Source organism: Primulina tabacum, chromosome 10 (genome assembly GCF_025594145.1).
Source record: "Primulina tabacum isolate GXHZ01 chromosome 10, ASM2559414v2, whole genome shotgun sequence".
Lineage (NCBI taxonomy): Eukaryota > Viridiplantae > Streptophyta > Magnoliopsida > Lamiales > Gesneriaceae > Primulina > Primulina tabacum.
This window is the reverse complement of record NC_134559.1, coordinates 16,256,350-16,273,368: the sequence shown is the minus strand read 5'-3', so window position 1 is coordinate 16,273,368 and position 17,019 is coordinate 16,256,350. Positions and strand designations below refer to the sequence as shown.

Here is a 17,019-nt window from a genome sequence, read left to right as displayed (position 1 = left end):
GCTTAGGAAGTCCGAAATTCGATTCCGGTTCCATTTTATCGTATCCGAGGCATAATAATAGCTTTACATTCGCTATTTTCTTCTTTTTATTTTTTTTCTATTTTCTGGGAACATTTAGCGATTTTTGTTGTCGTGAGCCGGTTCTGTGCGGAAGGGTATGACGTAGATTACTCCGGAGATGGTTAACTCATTAAAAACAATTATTTCGACTGTTTTATACATAATTTACTTAAACGGTCGCGACACGAGGACTGCCCAGGGAGATCACCTATCCTAGCTCTGCCATCGCGCCAGAACGCTTAACTTCATGGTTTTGATTGGGCGAGAGCAGTGCCGCGTGTTGTCCATCGCCGCCCGCTCCACACGTACTCGAGGGATATAAGAATAAACATCCCACTCAATTTCGGGAGCGATCATGCCAGCACTAATGCATCGGATCCCATCAGAACTCCGAAGTTAAGCGTGCTTGGACGAGACCAGTACTAGGATGGGCGACCCCCTGGAAATTCCTCGGGTTGCACCGATTTTCGTGTTTTTCTATTTTTGATTACTTGTTGACAGACGATTTTTGGCTCAAATCATCTGAATCTCGATCGGGACCAGATAAGACATGTGGAATCAACATAGCTTGGGCACTGCCGGATTTGGACAAAATTGTAGGCTAATTTGATTGTAAACGGGCAAACGAACGAGACTCTTACTCCGCAATGAGCTGGTGAGATTTTAGCCGAATTCCTTCTCTAAGACCCTCTAATTTGCGATTTTCCGCTTTTGTTAAGTTTCCGTTTCCTCGAGAAATCCGTTTAGGAAGTCCGAAATTCGATTCCGGTTATATTTTATCGTATCCAAAGCATAATAATAGACTTACATTCGCTATTTTCTTCTTATTATTTTTTTTCTATTTTCTGGGAACATTTAGCGATTTTTGTTTTCGTGAGACGGTTCTATGCGGAAGGGTATGATGCAGATTACTCGGGAGATAGTTAACTCATTAAAAACAATTAAAAACAATTATTTCGACTGTTTTAGATATAATTTACGTAAAATGTCACGACACGAGGACTTTTCAGAGAGGTCACCCATCCTAGCTCTGCCATCGCACCAGAATGCTTAAATTAATGTTCTGATTGGGCGAGAGCAGTGCCGCGTGTTGTCCATCGCCGCTCGCGCACCACGTACTCTAGGGATATAAGAAAAAACATCCCACTCAATGTCGTGTACGATCATACCAGCACAAATGCACCGAATCCCATCAGAACTCCGAAGATAATCGTGCTTGGGCGAGAACAGTACTAGGATGGGTGACCCCGTGGGAAGTCCTCGTGTTGCACCCCTTTTCGTGTTTTTCTATTTTTGATTACTTGCTGACAGACGATTTTCGGCTCAAATCATCTGAATAACGATCGGGACCAGATAAGACATGTGAAATCAACGTAGCTCGGGCACTGCCGGATTCGGACAAAATTGTAGCCTAATTTGATTGTAAACGGGCAAACGAACGAGACTCATTATTCCGCAAATAGCTGGCGAGATTTTAGCCGAATTCCTTCTCTAAGATCCTCTAATTTGCGATTTTCCTCTTCTGTTAAGCTTCTGTTTTCTCGAGAAATCCGCTTAGGAAGTCCGAAATTAGATTCCGGTTCCATTTTATCGTATCCCAGTCATAATAATAGCTTTACATTCACTATTTTCTTCTTCTTATTTTTTTTTTCTATTTTATGGGAACATTTAGCGATTTTTGTTGTCGTGAGCCGGTTCTGTGCGGAAGGGTATGACGCAGATTACTCCGGAGACGGTTAACTCATTAAAAACAATTATTTCTACAGTTTTAGCTATAATTTACGTAAACGATCGCGACAGGAAGACTTCCGAGGGAGGTCACCCATACTAGCTCTGCCATCGCTCCAGAACGAGTAATTTCATGGTTCTGATTGTGCGAGAGCAGTGCCGCGTGTTGTCTATTGCCGCTCGCGCCACACGTACTCGGGGGATATAAGAATAAACATCTCACTCAATGTAAGGAGCGATCATACCAGCACTAATGCACCGGATCCCATCAGAACTCCGATGTTAAGCGTCATTGGTTGAGACCAGTACTAGGATGGGTGACCCCATGGGACCTCGTGTAGCACCCCTTTTCGTGTTTTTCTATTTTTGATTATTTATTGACAGACGATTTTCGGCTCAAATCATCTGAATCTCGATCGGGACCAGATAAGACATGTGAAATAAACGTAGCTCGGGCACTGCCGGATTTGGACAAAATTTTAGGCTAATTTGATTGTAAACGGCCAAATGAACGACACTCATTACTCCGCAATGAGATGGCGAGATTTTAGCCGAATTCCTTCTCTAAGACCATCTAATTTGCGATTTTTCGCTACTGTTAAGCTTCTGTTTCTCTTGACGCAGATTACTCCGGAGACGGTTAACTCATTAAAAACAATTATTTCGACTGTTTTAGCTATAATTTACGTAAACGGTCGCGACAGGAGGACTTCCCAGAGAGGTCAACCATCCTAGCTCTGCCATCGCGCCAGAACGCTTAAATTCATGGTTCTGATTTGGCGAGAGCGGTGCCGCGTGTTGTCCATCGCCGCCCGCTCCACACGTACTCGAGGAAAATAAGAATAAACATACCACTCAATGTCGGGTGCGATCATACCAGCACTAATGCACCGGATCCCATCAAAACTCTGAAGTTAAGCGTGCTTGGGTGAGACCAGTACTAGGAAGGGTGACCCCCTGGGAAGTCCTCGTGTTGCACTCCTTTTCGTGTTTTTCTATTTTTGATTACTTGTTGACAGACAATTTTCAGCTCAAATCATCTGAATTTCGATCGGGACCAGATAAGACATGTGAAATCAACGTAGATTGGGCACAGCCGGATTTGAAAAAAATTGTAGCCTAATTTGATTGTAAACGGGCAAACGAACGAGACTCATTTCTCCGCAATGAGCTGTCGAGATTTTAGCCGAATTTCTTCTCCAAGACCCTCTAATTTGCGATTTTCCGCTTCTGTTTCCTCGAGAGGAAGTTCTAAATTCGATTCCGGTTCCATTTCATCGTATCCCAGGCATAATAATTGCTTTACATTCGCAATTTTTTTCTACTTAAATTTTTTTCTATTTACTGGGAACATTTAGCGATTTTTATTGTCTTGAGGGTTCTGTGGGGAAGGGTATGACGCAGATTACTCCGGAGGCGGTTAACTCATTAAAAACAATTATTTCGATTGTTTTATCCATAATTTAAGTAAACGGTCGCGACACGAGGACTTCCCAGGGAGGTCACCCATCCTAGCTTTGCCATAGCGCCAGAACACTTAACTTCATGGTTCTGATTAGGCGAGAGCAGTGCCGCGTGTTCTCCATCTCCACCGCTCCACACGTTCTCGAAGGATATAAGAATAAACATCCCACTCAATTTCGGGTGCGATCATACCAGTACTTATGCACCGGATCCCATCAGAACTCCGAAGTTAAACGTGCTTGGGCAAGAGCAGTACTAGGATGGGTGACCCCCTTGGAAGTCCTCGTGTTGCACCCCTTTTCGTGTTTTTCTATTTATGATTACTTGTTGACAGACGATTTTTGGCTCAAATCATCTGAATCTCGATCGGAACCAGATAAGACATGTGAAATCAACGTAGTTCGGGCACTGCCGGATTTGGACAAAATTTTATTTTAATTTGATTGTAAACGGGCAAACGAACGAGACTCATTACTCCGCAATGAGCTTGCGAGATTTTAGCCGAATTCCTTCTGTAAGACCCACTAATTTGCGATTTTTCGCTTCTGTTAAGCTTCCGTTTCCTCGAGAAATCCTCTTAGGAAGTCCGAAATTCGATTCCGGTTCCATTTTATCGTATCCGAGGCATAATAATAGCTTTACATTCGCTATTTTCTTCTTATTATTTTTTTTTCAATTTTCTGGGAACATTTAGCGTTTTTTGTAAACGTGAGCCGGTTCTGTGCGGAATGGTATGACGCAGATTACTCCGGAGATGGTTAACTCATTAAAAACAATTTTTTCGATTGTTTTAGCCATAATTTACGTAAACGGTCGCGACACGAGGACTTCCCAGGGAGGTCACCCATCCTAGCTCTGCCATCGCGCCAGAACGCTTAACTTCATGGTTCTGATTGGGCGAAAGCAGTGCCGCGTGTTGTCCATCATCATCCGCTCCACACGTACTCGAGGGATATATAAGAATAAACATCCCACTCAATGTCGGGTGCGATCATACCAGCACTAATGCATCGGATCCCATCAGAACTCCGAAGCGAAGCGTGCTTGGGCGAGGGCAGTATTAGGATGGGTGACCCCCGGGGAAATCCTCGTGTTGCACCCCTTTTCGTGTTTTTCTATTTTTGATTAATTAGTAACAGACGATTTTTGGCTCAAATCTTCTGAATCTAGATCGGATCAGATAAGAGATTTGAAATCAAAGTAGCTCGGGCACTGCCGGATTTGGACAAAATTGTAGCCTAATTTGATTGTAAACGGACAAACGAACAAAACTCATTACTCTGCAATGAGCTTGTGAGATTTTAGCCGAATTCCTTCTCTACTCATTACTCTGCAATGAGCTGGTGATATTTTAGCCGAATTCTTTCTCTAAGACCCTCTAATTTGCGATTTTCCGCTTCTGTTAAGCTTCCGTTTCCTCGAGAAATCCGTTTAGGAAGTCCGAAATTCGATTCCAGTTACATTTTATCGTATCCCTGGCATAATAATAGCTTTACATTCGCTATTTTCTTCTTCTTATTTTTTTTCTATTTTATGGGAACATTTAGCGATTTTGTTGTCGTGAGCCGGTTTTGTGCGGAAGGGTATGACGTAGATTACTCTGGAGATGGTTAACTCAATAAAAACCATTTTTTCGACTCTTTTAGCTTTAATTTACGTAAACGGTTGCGACACGAGGACTTCCCAGGGAGGTCACCCATCCTCGCTCTGCCATCGTGCCAGAACGCTTAACATCATGGTTCCGATTGTGCGAGAGCAGTGCCGCGTCTTGTCCATCGCCGCCCGCTCCACACGTACTCGAGGGATATAAGAATAAACATCCCACTCAATGTCGGGTACGATCATACCAGCACTAATTCAATGGATCCCATCAGAACTCCGAAGTTAAGCGTGTTTGGGCGAGACCTGTACTAGGATGGGTGACCCTCTGGGAAGTTCTCGTGTTGCACCCCTTTTCGTGTTTTTCTATTTTTGATTACTTGTTGACAGACGATTTTTGGCTCAAATCATCTGAATCTCGATCGGGACCAGACGAACGAGACTCATTACTCCGCAATTAGCTGGCGAGATTTTTGCCAAATTCCTTCTCTAAGACCCTCTAATTTGCGATTTTCCGCTTCTGTTAAGCTTCCGTTTCCTCGTGAAATCCGCTTAGGAAGTCAGAAATTCGATTCCGGTTCCATTTTATCGTATCTCAGGCATAATAATAGCTTTACATTCGTTATTTTCTTCTTCCTATTTTTTTTCCTATTTTCTAGGAACATTTTGCGATTTTTGTTGTCGTGAGCCGGTTCTGTGCGGAAGGGTATGACGTAGATTACTCTGGAGACGGTTAACTCATTAAAAACAATTATTTCGACTGCTTTAGCTATAATTTACGTAATCGGTCGCGACACGAGGACTTCCTAGGGAGGTCACCCATCCTAGCTCTGCCATCGCGCCAGAACACTTAACTTCATGGTTCTGATTGGACGAGAGCAGTGCCGCGTTTTGTCCATCGCCGCCCGCACCACACGTACCCGACGGATATAAGAATAAACATCCCACTCAATTTCGGGTGCGATCATACAAGCACTAATGCACCGGATCCCATCAGAACTCCGAAGTTATGCGTGCTTGGGCGAGACAACTATTAGGATGGGTGATCCTCTGGGAAGTCCTCGTGTTGCATGCCTTTTCATGTTTTTCAATTTTTGAATAATTGTTGACAGAAGATTTTCGGCTCAAAACATCTGAATCTCGATCGGGACAAGATAAGACATATGAAATAAACGTAGCTCGAGCACTGCCGGATTTGGACAAAATTGTAGGCTAATTTGATTGTAAACGGGCAAACGAACGAGACTCATTACTCCGCGAAGAGCTGGTGAGATTTTAGCCGAATTCCTTCTCTAAGACCCTCTAATTTGCGATTTTTCGATTCTGTTAAATTTCTGTTTCCTCGAGAAATCCGCTTGGGAAGTCCGAAATTCGATTCTGGTTTAATTTTATCGTATCCCAGGCATAATAATATCTTTACATTCGCTATTTTCTCCTTCTTATTTTTTTTCTATTTTCTGGGAACATTTAGCGATTTTTATTTTCGTGAGCCGGTTCTGTGCGGAAGGGTATGATGCAGATTACTCCAGAGACGGTTAACATATTAAAAACAATTATTTTGACTGTTTTAGCTATAATTTACGTAAACGGTCGCGACACGAGGACTTCCTAGGGAGCTCACCCATCCTAGCTCTGCCATCGCGCCAGAACGCTTAACTTCATGGTTCTGAATGGGCGAGAGCAGTGCCGCGTGTTGTCCATCTCAGCCCGCGCCACACGTACTCGTGGTATATAAAAATAAATATCCCACTCAATGTCGGGTGCGATCATACCAGCACTAATTCACCGGATCCCATCAGAACTCCAAAGTTAAGCGTGCTTGGGCGAGACCAGTACTAGGATGGGTGACCCCATGGGAAGTCCTTGTGTTGCCACTCCTTTTCGTGTTTTTCTATTTTTGATTACTTGTTGACAGGCGATTTTCGGATCAAATCATCTGAATCTCGATCGGGACCGGATAAGAGATGTTAAATCAACGTAGCTCGGGCACTGCCGGATTTGGACAAAATTGTAGCCTAATTTGATTGTAAAAAGGCAAACGAACGAGACTCATTACTCCGCAATGAGCTGGCAAGATTTTACCCGAATCCCTTCTTTAAGACCCTCTAATTTGCAATTTTCCGCTTCTGTTAAGCTTCTGTTTCCTCGAGAAATCCGCTTTGGCAGTCCGAAATTCGATTTCGGTTCCATTTTATCGTATCCCAGAGATAATAATAGCTTTACATTCGCTATTTTCTTATTCTTATTTTTTTCTATTTTCTTAGAACATTTAGCAATTTTTGTTGTCATGAGCCGGTTCTGTGCGAAAGGGTATGATGCAGATTACTCCGGAGACGGTTAACTCATTAAAAACAATTATTTCGACTGTTTTAGCCATAATTTACGTAAACGGTCGCGATACGAGGACTTCTCAGGGAGGTCACGCATCCTAGCTCTGCCATCGTGCCAGAACGCTTAACTTCATGGTTATGATTGGGCGAGAGCAGTGCCGCGAGTTGTCCATCGCCGCCCGCTCCACATGTACTCGAGGGATATAAGAATGAACATCCCACTCAATGTCGGGTGCGATCAAACCAACACTAATGCACCGGATCCCATCAGACATCTGAAATTAAGCGTGGTTGGGCGAGAGCAGTACTAGGATGGGTGACCCCCTGGGAAGTCCTCGTGTTGCACCCCTTTTCGTGTTTTTCAATTTTTTATTACTTGTTGACAGAAGATTTTCGGCTCAAATCAACTGAATCTCAATCGGGACCAGATAAGACATGTGAAATCAACGTAGCTTGGGCACTGCCGGATTTGGACTAAATTGTAGCCTTATTTGATTGTAAACGGGCAAACGAACGAGACTCATTACTCCGCAATTAGCTGGCGAGATTTTTGCCGAATTCCTTTTCTAAGACCCTCTAATTTGCGATTTTTCGCTTCTGTTAAGCTTCCGTTTCCTCGAGAAATTCGCTTAGGAAGTCCGAAATTCGATTTCGGTTCCATTTTATCGTATCCCAGGCATAATAATAGCTTTACATTCGCTATTTTTTTCTTCTTATTTTTTTTCTATTTTCTGGGAATATTTAGCGATTTTTGTAAACGTGAGCCGGTTCTGTGCGGAAGGGTATGACGCAGATTACTCTAGAGACGGTTAACTCATTAAAAACAATTATTTCGACTGTTTAAGCTATAATTTACGTAAACGGTCGCGACACGAGGACTTCCCAGGGAGGTCACCCATCCTAGCTCTGCCATCACGCTAGAACGCTTAACTTCGTGATTCTGATTGGGCGAGAGAAGTGCCGCGTGTTGTCCATCGCCACCCACGCCACACGTACTCGAGGGATATAAGAATTAACATCCCACTCAATGTTTGTTGTGATCATAGCAGCACTAATGCACCGGATCCTATCAGAACTCCGAAGTCAAGCGTGCTTGGGCGAGACCAGTACTAGGATGGGTGACCCCCTGGGAAGTCCTCGTGTTGCATGCCTTTTCGTGTTTTTCTATTTTTGATTAATTGTTGACGGAAGATTTTCGGCTAAGAACATCTGAATCTCGATCAGGACAAGATAAGACATGTGAAATCAACGTGGCTTGGGCACTGCCGGATTTGGACAAAATTGTAGCCTAATTTGATTGTAAACGGGCAAACGAACGAGACTCATTACTCCGCAATTAGCTGGCGAGATTTTTGCCGAATTCCTTTTCTAAGACCCTCTAATTTGCGATTTTTCGCTTCTGTTAAGCTTCTATTTTCTCGAGTAATCCGCTTAGGAAGTCCGAAATTCGATTACGGTTACATTTTATCGTACCTCTGGAATAATAATAGCTTTACATTCGCTATTTTCTTCTTCTTATTTTTTTTCCTATTTTCTGGGAACATTTAGAGATTTTTGTTGTCGTGAGCCGGTTCAGTGCGGAAGGATATGACGCAAATTATTCCGGAGACGGTTAACTCATTAAAAACAATTATTTCGACTCTTTTAGCTATAATTTACGTAAACGGTCGCGACACGAGGACTTCCCAGGGAGGTCACCCATCCTAGCTCTGCCATCGCGCCAGAATGCTTAACTTCATGGTTTTGATTGGGCGAGAGCAGTGCCGCGTGTTGTCCATCGCCGCTCGCTCCACACGTACTCGAGAGATATAAGAATAAACATCCCACTCAATGTCAAGTGAGATCATACCAGCACTAATGCACCGGATCCCATCAGAACTCCGAAGTTAAGCGTGCTTGGGTGAAACCAGTATTAGGATGAATGACCCCCTGAGAAGTCCTCGTGTTGCATGCCTTTTTGTGTTTTTCTATTTTTGAATAATTGTTGACAGACGATTTTTGGCTCAAAACATATGAATCTCGATCGGGACAAGATAAGACATGTGAAATCAACGTAGCTCGGGCACTGCCGGATTTTGACAAAATTGTAGCCTAATTTGATTGTAAACGGGCAAACGAACGAGACTCATTACTCCGCAATGAGCTGGCGAGATTTTAACTGAATTCCTTCTCTAAGACCCTCTAATTTGCGATTTTCCGCTTCTGTTAAGCTTCCGTTTCCTCGAGAAATCCGCTTAGGAAGTCAGAAATTCGATTCCGGTTCAATTTTATCGTATCTCATGCATAATAATAGCTTTACATTCGCTATTTTCTTCTTCCTATTTTTTTTCCTATTTTCTAGGAACATTTAGCGATTTTTGTTGTCGTGAGCCGGTTCTGTGCGGAAGGGTATGACGTAGATTACTCCGGAGACGGTTAACTCATTAAAAACAATTATTTCGACTGTTTTAGCTATAATTTACGTAAACGGTCGCGACACGAGGACTTCCTAGGGAGGTCACCCATCCTAGCTCTGCCATCGCGCCAGAACACTTAACTTCATGGTTCTGATTGGGCGAGAGCAGTACCGCGTTTTGTCCATCGCCGCCCGCGCCACACGTACCCGACGGATATAAGAATAAACATCCCACTCAATTTCGGGTGCGATCATACCAGCACTAATGCACCGGATCCCATCAAAACTCCGAAGTTATGCGTGCTTGGGCGAGACAACTATTAGGACGGGTGATCCTCTGGGAAGTCCTCGTGTTGCATGCCTTTTCATGTTTTTCAATTTTTGAATAATTGTTGACAGACGATTTTCGGCTCAAAACATCTGAATCTCGATCGGGACAAGATAAGACATATGAAATAAATGTAGCTCGAGCACTGCCGGATTTAGACAAAATTGTAGGCTAATTTGATTGTAAACGGGCAAACGAACGAGACTCATTACTACGCAAAGAGCTGGCGAGATTTTAGGCGAATTCCTTCTCTAAGACCCTCTAATTTGCGATTTTTCGATTCTGTTAAATTTCTGTTTCCTCGAGAAATCCGCTTGGGAAGTCCGAAATTCGATTCTGGTTTAATTTTATCGTATCCCAGGCATAATAATATCTTTACATTCGCTATTTTCGTGAGCCGGTTCTGTGCGGAAGGGTATGATGCAGATTACTCCGGAGACGGTTAACTCATTAAAAACAATTATTTCGACTCTTTTAGCTATAATTTACGTAAACGGTCGCGACACGAGGACTTCCTAGGGAGGTCACCCATCCTAGCTCTGCCATCGCACCAGAATGCTAAACTTCATGGTTCTGATTGGGCGAGAGAAGTGCCGCGTGTTGTCCATCTCCGCCGCGCCACACGTACTCGAGGTATATAAGAATTAACATCCCACTCAATGTCAGGTGCGATCATACCAGCACTAATGCACCGGATCCCATCAGAACTCCAAAGTTAAGCGTGCTTGGGCGAGACCAGTACTAGGTTGGGTGACCCCCTGGGAAGTCCTCGTGTTGCCACCCCTTTTCGTGTTTTCTATTTTTGATTACTTGTTGACAGACGATTTTCGGCTCAAATCATTTGAATCTCGATCGAGACCGGATAAGAGATGTGAAATCAACGTAGCTCGGGCACTGTTGGATTTGGACAAAATTGTAGCCTAATTTGATTGTAAACGGGCAAACGAACGTTTCCTCTAAAAAATCCGCATAGGAAGTCCGAAATTCGATTTAGATTCCATTTTATCGTATCCCAGGGATAATAATAGCTTTACATTCGCTATTTTCTTATTCTTATTTTTTTTCTATTTTCTGGGAACATTTAGCGATTTTTGTTGTCGTGAGCCGGTTCTGTGCGGAAGGGTATGACGCAGATTACTCCGGAGACGGTTAACTCATTAAAAACAATTATTTCGGCTGTTTTAGCCATAATTTACGTAAACGGTCACGACACGAGGACTTCCTAGGGAGGTCACCCATCCTAGCTCTGCCATCGCGCCAAAACGCTTAACTTCATGGTTCTGATTGGGCGAGAGCATTGCCGCGGGTTGTCCATCGCCGCCCGCTCCACACGTACTTGAGGGATATAAGAATAAACATCCCACTCAATGTCGGGTGCGATCTTACCAACACTAATGCACCGGATCCCATCAGAACTCCGAAGTTAAGCTTTCTTGGACGAGAGCAGTACTAGGATGGGTGACCCCCTGGGAAGTACTCGTGTTGCACCCCTTTTCGTGTTTTTCTATTTTTGATTAATTGTTGACAAGCGATTTTCGGCTCAAATCATCTGAATCTCGATCGGGATCAGATAAGACATGCGAAATCAACGGAGCTCGGACACTTCCCGATTTGGACAAAATTGTAGCCTAATTTGATTGTAAACTGGCAAACGAACGAGACTCATTACTCCGTAATAAGCTGACGAGATTTTAGCCGAATTCCTTCTCTAAAACACTCTAATTCGCTATTTTCTTCTTCTTATTTTTTTTTTATTTTCTGGGAACATTTAGCGATTTTTGTTGTCGTGAGCCGGTTCTGTGTCGAAGGGTATGACGCAGATTACTCCAGAGTTGGTTAACTCATTAAAAGCAATTATTTCGACTGTTTTAGCCATAATTTACTTAAATGGTCGTGACACGAGGACTTTCCAGGGAGGACATCCATCCTAGCTCTGCCATCGTGAGCCGGTTTTGTGCGGAAGGGTATGACGCAGATTACTTCAGAGTCGGTTAACTCATTAAAAACAATTATTGCGACTGTTTTAGCCATAATTTACATAAATGGTCGCGACACGAGGACTTCTCAGAGAAGTCACCCATCCTAGCTCTGCCACCGCGCAAGAACGCTTAACTTCATGGTTCTGATTGGGCGAGAGCAGTGCCGCGTGTTGTCCATTGCCGCCCGTGCCACACGTACTCGAGGGATATAAGAATAAACATCCCACTCAATGTCGGGTGCGATCATACCCGCACTAATGCACTGGATCCCATCAAAACTCCGAAGTTAAGCGTTCTTAGGCGAGAGCAGTACTAGGATGGGTGACCCCCTGGGAAGTACTCGTGTTGTGCCCCTTTTCGTGTTTTTCTATTTTTTATTACTTGTTGACAGACGATTTTCGACTCAAATCATCTGAATCTCGATCGGGATAAGATAAGACATGTGAAATAAACGTAGCTCGGGCACTGCCGGATTTGGACAAAATTGTAGTCTAATTTGATTGTAAACGGGCAAACGAACGAGACTTATTACTCCGCAATGAGCTAAAGAGATTTTAGCCGAATTCCTTCTCTAAGACCCTCTAATTTGCGATTTTCCGCTTCTGTTAAGCTTTCGTTTCCTCGAGAAATCCGCTTAGTAATTTTGAAATTTGATTCCGGTTCCATTTTATCGTATCCCAGGCATAATATTAGCTTTACATTCGCTATTTTCTCCTTCTTATTTTTTTTCTATTTTCTGGGAACATTTAGCGATTTTTGTTGTCGTGAGCCGGTTCTGTGCGGAAGGGTATGACGCAGATTACGCCGGAGACGGTTAACTCATTAAAAGCAATTATTTCGACTGTTTTAGCCATAATTTACATAAATGCTCGTGACACGAGGACTTCTTAGGGAGGACACCTATCCTAGCTCTGCCATCGTGCCAGAACGCTTAACTTCATGGTTCTGATTGGGCGAGAACAGTGCCGCGTGTTGTACATCTCCGCCCGCTTCACACGTACTCGAGAGATATAAGAATAAACATTCTAATCAATGTCGGGTGCGATCATACCAGCACTAATGCACCGGATCCAATCAGAACTCAGAAGTTAAGCGTGCTTGGGCGAGAGCAGTACTAGGATGGGAGACCCCCTGGGAAGTCCTTGTGTTGTGCCTCTCTTCGTGTTTTTCTATTTTTGATTACTTGTTGACAGACGATTTTCGGCTCAAATCATCTGAATCACGATCTGGACCAGATAAGACATGTGAAATCAACGTAGCTCAGGCACTGCCGGATTTGGACAAAATTGTACCCTAATTTGATTGTAAACGGGCAAACGAACGAGACTCATTATTCCGCAATGAGCTGATGAGATTTTAGCCGAATTTTTTCTCTAAGACCTTCTAATTTTCGATTTTCCTCTTCTGTTAAGCTTCCGTTTCCTCGAGAAATCCGCTTAGGAAGTCCGAAATTCGATTCAGGTTCCATTTTATCGTATTCCAAGCATAATAATAGCTTTACATTCGCTATTTTCTTCTTCTTATTTTTTTTCTATTTTCTGGGAACATTTAACGATTTTTGTTGTCGTGAGCCGGTTCTGCGCGGAAGGGTATGACGCAGATTACTCCAGAGACGGTTAACTCATTAAAATATATTATTTCTACTGTTTTATTTATAATTTACGTAAACGGTCGCGACACGAGGACTTCCCAGGGAGGGCACCCATCCTAACTCTGCCATCGCGCCAGAACGCTTAACTTCATGGTTCTGATTGGTCGAGAGCCGTGCCGCGTATTGTCCATCGCCGCCCGCTCCACAGGTACTCGATGAATTTAAGAATAAACATCCCACTCAATGTCGGGTGCGATCATACCAGTACCAATGCACCGGATCCCATCAGAACTCCGAAGTTAAGCGTGCTTAAGCAAGAGCAGTACTAGGACGGGTGATCCCCTGGGAAGTCCTCGTGTTGCACCCCTTTTCGTTTTTATATATTTTTATTACTTGTTGACAAATGATTTTCGGCTCAAATCATCTGAATCTCGATCAAGACCAGATAAGACGTGAAATCAACATAGCTCGGACACTGCGGGATTTGGACAAAATTGTAGCTTAATTTTATTGTAAACGGGCAAACGAACGAGACTTATTCATCCGCAATGGGCTGACGAGATTTTAGCCGAATTCCTTTTCTATGACCCTCAAATTTTCTATTTTCCGCTTCTGTTAAGTTTCCGTTTCCTCGAGAAATCCGCTTAGGAAGTCCCAAATTCGATTGCGGTTCCATTTTATCGTATCGCAAGCATAATAATAGCTTTACATTCGCTATTTTCTTATTACTATTTTTTTTTTCTATTTTCTGGAAACATTTAGCGATTTTTGTTGTCGTGAGCCAGTTCTGTGCGAAAGGGTATGACGCAGATTACTCCGGAGACGGTTAACTCATAATTTACGTAAACGGTCGCGAAAGGGTATGACACAGATTACTCTGGAGAGCAGTGTCGCGTGTTGTCCGTCGCCGCCCGCTCCACACGTACTCGAGAGATATAAGAATAAACATACCACTCCATGTCGGGTGCGATCATACCAGCACCAATGCACCGGATCCCATCAGAACTACGAAGTTAAGCGTTCTTGGACGAGAGCAGTACTAGGATGGGTGACCCCCTGGGAAGTCCTCGTGTTGCACCCCTTTTCGTGTTTTTCTATTTTTGATTACTTGTTGACAGACAATTTTGGGCTCAAATCATCTGAATCTCGATCGGGACCAGATATGACATGTGAAATCAACGTAGCTCGGGCACTGCCGAATTTGGACAAAATTGTAGCCAAATTTGATTTTAAACGGGCAAACGAACGAGACTCATTATTACGCAATAAGCTGGCGAGATTTTAGCCAAATTCCTTTTCTAAGACCCTCTAATTTGCGATTTTCCGCTTCTGTTAAGCTTCCGTTTCTCGAGAAATCCGCTTAGGAAGTCCGAAATTCGATTCCGGTTCCATTTTATCGTATCTCAGGCATAATAATAGCTTTACGTTTGCTATTTTCTTTTTCTAATTTTTTTTCTATTTTCTTGAAACATTTAGCGATTTTTGTTGTCGTGAGCCGATTCTGTGCGGAAGGGTATAACGCAGATTACTCCGGAGATGGTTAACTCATTAAAAAATATTATTTCGACTGTTTTATCCATAATTTACATAAACGGTCGCGACACGAGGACTTCCCAGGGAGGTCACCCATCCTAGCTCTGGCATCGCGCCAGAACGATTAACTTCATGGTTCTGATTGGTCGAGAGCAGTGCCACGTGTTGTCCATCGCCGCCCGCTCCACACGTACTCGATGGATATAAGAATAAACATCCCACTCAATGTCGGGTGCGATCATACCAGCAATAATGCACCGGATCCCATCAGAATTCCGAAGTTAAGCGTGCTAGGGCGAGAGCAGTACTAGGATGGGTGATCCCCTGAGAAGTCCTCGTGTTGCACCCCTTTTCGTGTTTTTCTATTTTTGATTACTTGTTGACAGATGATTTTCGGCTCAAATCATCTGAATCTCGATCGGGACTAGATAAGACATGTGAAATCAACGTAGCTCGGGCACTGCCGGATTTGGACAAAATTGTAGCCATATTTGATTGTAAAAAGGCAAACGAACGAGACTCATTACTCCGCAATTAGCTGACGAGATTTTAGCTGAATTCCTTCTCTAATTTGCTATTTTCCGCTTCTGTTAAGCTTCCATTTCCTTGAAAATCAGCTTAGGAAGTCCGAAATTCGATTTCGGTTCCATTTTATCGTATCCCTGGGATAATAATAGCTTTACATTCGCTATTTTCTTATTCTTATTTTTTTTCTATTTTCTGGAAACATTTAGCGATTTTTGTTGTCGTGAGCCAGTTCTGTGCGAAAGGGTATGACGCAGATTACTCCGAAGACGGTTAACTCATTAAAAACAATTATTTCGACTGTTTAGCCATAATTTACGTAAACGGTCGGGACACGAGGACTGCCCAGGGAGGTCACCCATCCTAGCTCTGCCATCGCGCCAGAACGTTTAATTTCATGGTTCTGATTGGGCGGGAGCAGTGCCACGTGTTGTCCATCGCCGCCCACTCCACACGTACTCGAGGGATATAAGAATAAACATCCCACTCAATGTCGGGTGCGATCATACCAGTACTAATTCACCGGATCCAATCAGAACTTCGAAGTTAAGCGTGCTTGGGCGAGAGCTGTACTAGGATGGGTGACCCCCTGGGAAGTCCTCGTGTTGCACCCCTTTTCGTGTTTTTCTATTTTTGATTACTTGTTGATAGACGATTTTCGGCTCAAATCATCTGAATCTCGATCAGGACTAGATAAGACATGTGAAATCAACGTAGCTCGGGGCACAGCCAAATTTGGAAAAAATTGTAGCCTAATTTGATTGTAAACGGGCAAACGAACGTGACTCATTCTCCGCACTGAGCTGGCGAGATTTTAGCCGAATTTCTTCTCTAAGACGCTCTAATTTGGGATTTTCCGCTTCTGTTAAGCTTCCGTTTCCTCGAGAAATCCGTTTAGGATGTCCGAAATTCGATTCTGGTTCCATTTTATCGTATCCCAGGCATAATAATAGCTTTACATTCGTTATTTTCTTCTTATTATTTTTTTTCTATTTTCTAGAAACATTTAGCGATTTTTGTTGTCGTGAGTCTGTTCTATGCGGAAGGGTATGACGCAGATTACTCCGGAGACGGTTAACTCATTAAAAACAATTATTTCGACTGTTTTATCCATAATTTAAGTAAACGGTCGCGACACGAGGACTTCCCAGGGAGGTCACCCATCCTAGCTCTGCCATCGCTCCAGAACGCTTAACTTCATGGTTCTGATTGGGCGAGAGCAGTGCCGCGTGTTGTCCATCGCCGCCCGCTACACACGTACTCGAGGGATATAAGAATAAACATCCCACTCAATTTCGGGTGCGATCATACCCGCACTAATGCACTAGATCCCATCAGAACTCCGAAGTTAAGCTTTCTTGGGCGAGAGCAGTACGAGGATGGGTGACCCCCTGGGAAGTCCTCGTGTTGCGCCCCTTTTCGTGTTTTTTTATTTTTGATTACTTGTTGACAGACGATTATTGGCTCAAATCATCTGAATCTCGATC

General features: G+C 43.4%; 17 non-coding genes and 5 pseudogenes across 17 annotated transcripts; all 22 read left to right on the top strand.

The window, feature by feature from the left end:
* The first annotated feature begins 405 nt into the window (after positions 1-405).
* Positions 406-524, top strand: LOC142510680 (5S ribosomal RNA; annotated as a pseudogene).
* A 691-nt stretch (positions 525-1,215) lies between these two features.
* On the top strand, positions 1,216-1,334 carry LOC142508691 (5S ribosomal RNA). The gene has a single exon (XR_012806895.1). It is a non-coding gene; the product is annotated as a 5S ribosomal RNA (ribosomal RNA).
* Positions 1,335-2,019: 685 nt separating this feature from the next.
* Positions 2,020-2,137, top strand: LOC142512703 (5S ribosomal RNA; annotated as a pseudogene).
* Positions 2,138-2,651: 514 nt separating this feature from the next.
* Positions 2,652-2,770, top strand: LOC142517141 (5S ribosomal RNA). The gene has a single exon (XR_012812900.1). It is a non-coding gene; the product is annotated as a 5S ribosomal RNA (ribosomal RNA).
* A 660-nt stretch (positions 2,771-3,430) lies between these two features.
* Positions 3,431-3,549, top strand: LOC142514643 (5S ribosomal RNA). Its single transcript, XR_012810528.1, has one exon. It is a non-coding gene; the product is annotated as a 5S ribosomal RNA (ribosomal RNA).
* Positions 3,550-4,235: 686 nt separating this feature from the next.
* Positions 4,236-4,354, top strand: LOC142515086 (5S ribosomal RNA). Its single transcript, XR_012810948.1, has one exon. It is a non-coding gene; the product is annotated as a 5S ribosomal RNA (ribosomal RNA).
* Positions 4,355-5,085: 731 nt separating this feature from the next.
* Positions 5,086-5,204, top strand: LOC142508268 (5S ribosomal RNA). The gene has a single exon (XR_012806490.1). It is a non-coding gene; the product is annotated as a 5S ribosomal RNA (ribosomal RNA).
* Positions 5,205-5,807: 603 nt separating this feature from the next.
* LOC142510685 (5S ribosomal RNA) lies at positions 5,808-5,926 on the top strand (annotated as a pseudogene).
* A 683-nt stretch (positions 5,927-6,609) lies between these two features.
* Positions 6,610-6,728, top strand: LOC142506467 (5S ribosomal RNA). The gene has a single exon (XR_012804759.1). It is a non-coding gene; the product is annotated as a 5S ribosomal RNA (ribosomal RNA).
* A 683-nt stretch (positions 6,729-7,411) lies between these two features.
* LOC142508611 (5S ribosomal RNA) lies at positions 7,412-7,530 on the top strand. The gene has a single exon (XR_012806818.1). It is a non-coding gene; the product is annotated as a 5S ribosomal RNA (ribosomal RNA).
* A 683-nt stretch (positions 7,531-8,213) lies between these two features.
* On the top strand, positions 8,214-8,332 carry LOC142508665 (5S ribosomal RNA). Its single transcript, XR_012806871.1, has one exon. It is a non-coding gene; the product is annotated as a 5S ribosomal RNA (ribosomal RNA).
* A 684-nt stretch (positions 8,333-9,016) lies between these two features.
* On the top strand, positions 9,017-9,135 carry LOC142511845 (5S ribosomal RNA; annotated as a pseudogene).
* Positions 9,136-9,819: 684 nt separating this feature from the next.
* On the top strand, positions 9,820-9,938 carry LOC142511330 (5S ribosomal RNA; annotated as a pseudogene).
* A 630-nt stretch (positions 9,939-10,568) lies between these two features.
* LOC142516536 (5S ribosomal RNA) lies at positions 10,569-10,687 on the top strand. Its single transcript, XR_012812325.1, has one exon. It is a non-coding gene; the product is annotated as a 5S ribosomal RNA (ribosomal RNA).
* Positions 10,688-11,276: 589 nt separating this feature from the next.
* Positions 11,277-11,395, top strand: LOC142507791 (5S ribosomal RNA). Its single transcript, XR_012806036.1, has one exon. It is a non-coding gene; the product is annotated as a 5S ribosomal RNA (ribosomal RNA).
* Positions 11,396-12,118: 723 nt separating this feature from the next.
* Positions 12,119-12,237, top strand: LOC142509433 (5S ribosomal RNA). The gene has a single exon (XR_012807607.1). It is a non-coding gene; the product is annotated as a 5S ribosomal RNA (ribosomal RNA).
* Positions 12,238-12,920: 683 nt separating this feature from the next.
* Positions 12,921-13,039, top strand: LOC142507190 (5S ribosomal RNA). The gene has a single exon (XR_012805452.1). It is a non-coding gene; the product is annotated as a 5S ribosomal RNA (ribosomal RNA).
* Positions 13,040-13,722: 683 nt separating this feature from the next.
* LOC142508795 (5S ribosomal RNA) lies at positions 13,723-13,841 on the top strand. Its single transcript, XR_012806998.1, has one exon. It is a non-coding gene; the product is annotated as a 5S ribosomal RNA (ribosomal RNA).
* Positions 13,842-14,436: 595 nt separating this feature from the next.
* LOC142516246 (5S ribosomal RNA) lies at positions 14,437-14,555 on the top strand. Its single transcript, XR_012812050.1, has one exon. It is a non-coding gene; the product is annotated as a 5S ribosomal RNA (ribosomal RNA).
* A 682-nt stretch (positions 14,556-15,237) lies between these two features.
* Positions 15,238-15,356, top strand: LOC142514969 (5S ribosomal RNA). The gene has a single exon (XR_012810838.1). It is a non-coding gene; the product is annotated as a 5S ribosomal RNA (ribosomal RNA).
* A 671-nt stretch (positions 15,357-16,027) lies between these two features.
* On the top strand, positions 16,028-16,146 carry LOC142516334 (5S ribosomal RNA). The gene has a single exon (XR_012812134.1). It is a non-coding gene; the product is annotated as a 5S ribosomal RNA (ribosomal RNA).
* A 683-nt stretch (positions 16,147-16,829) lies between these two features.
* LOC142508303 (5S ribosomal RNA) lies at positions 16,830-16,948 on the top strand. Its single transcript, XR_012806523.1, has one exon. It is a non-coding gene; the product is annotated as a 5S ribosomal RNA (ribosomal RNA).
* The last annotated feature ends 71 nt before the right edge of the window (positions 16,949-17,019 follow it).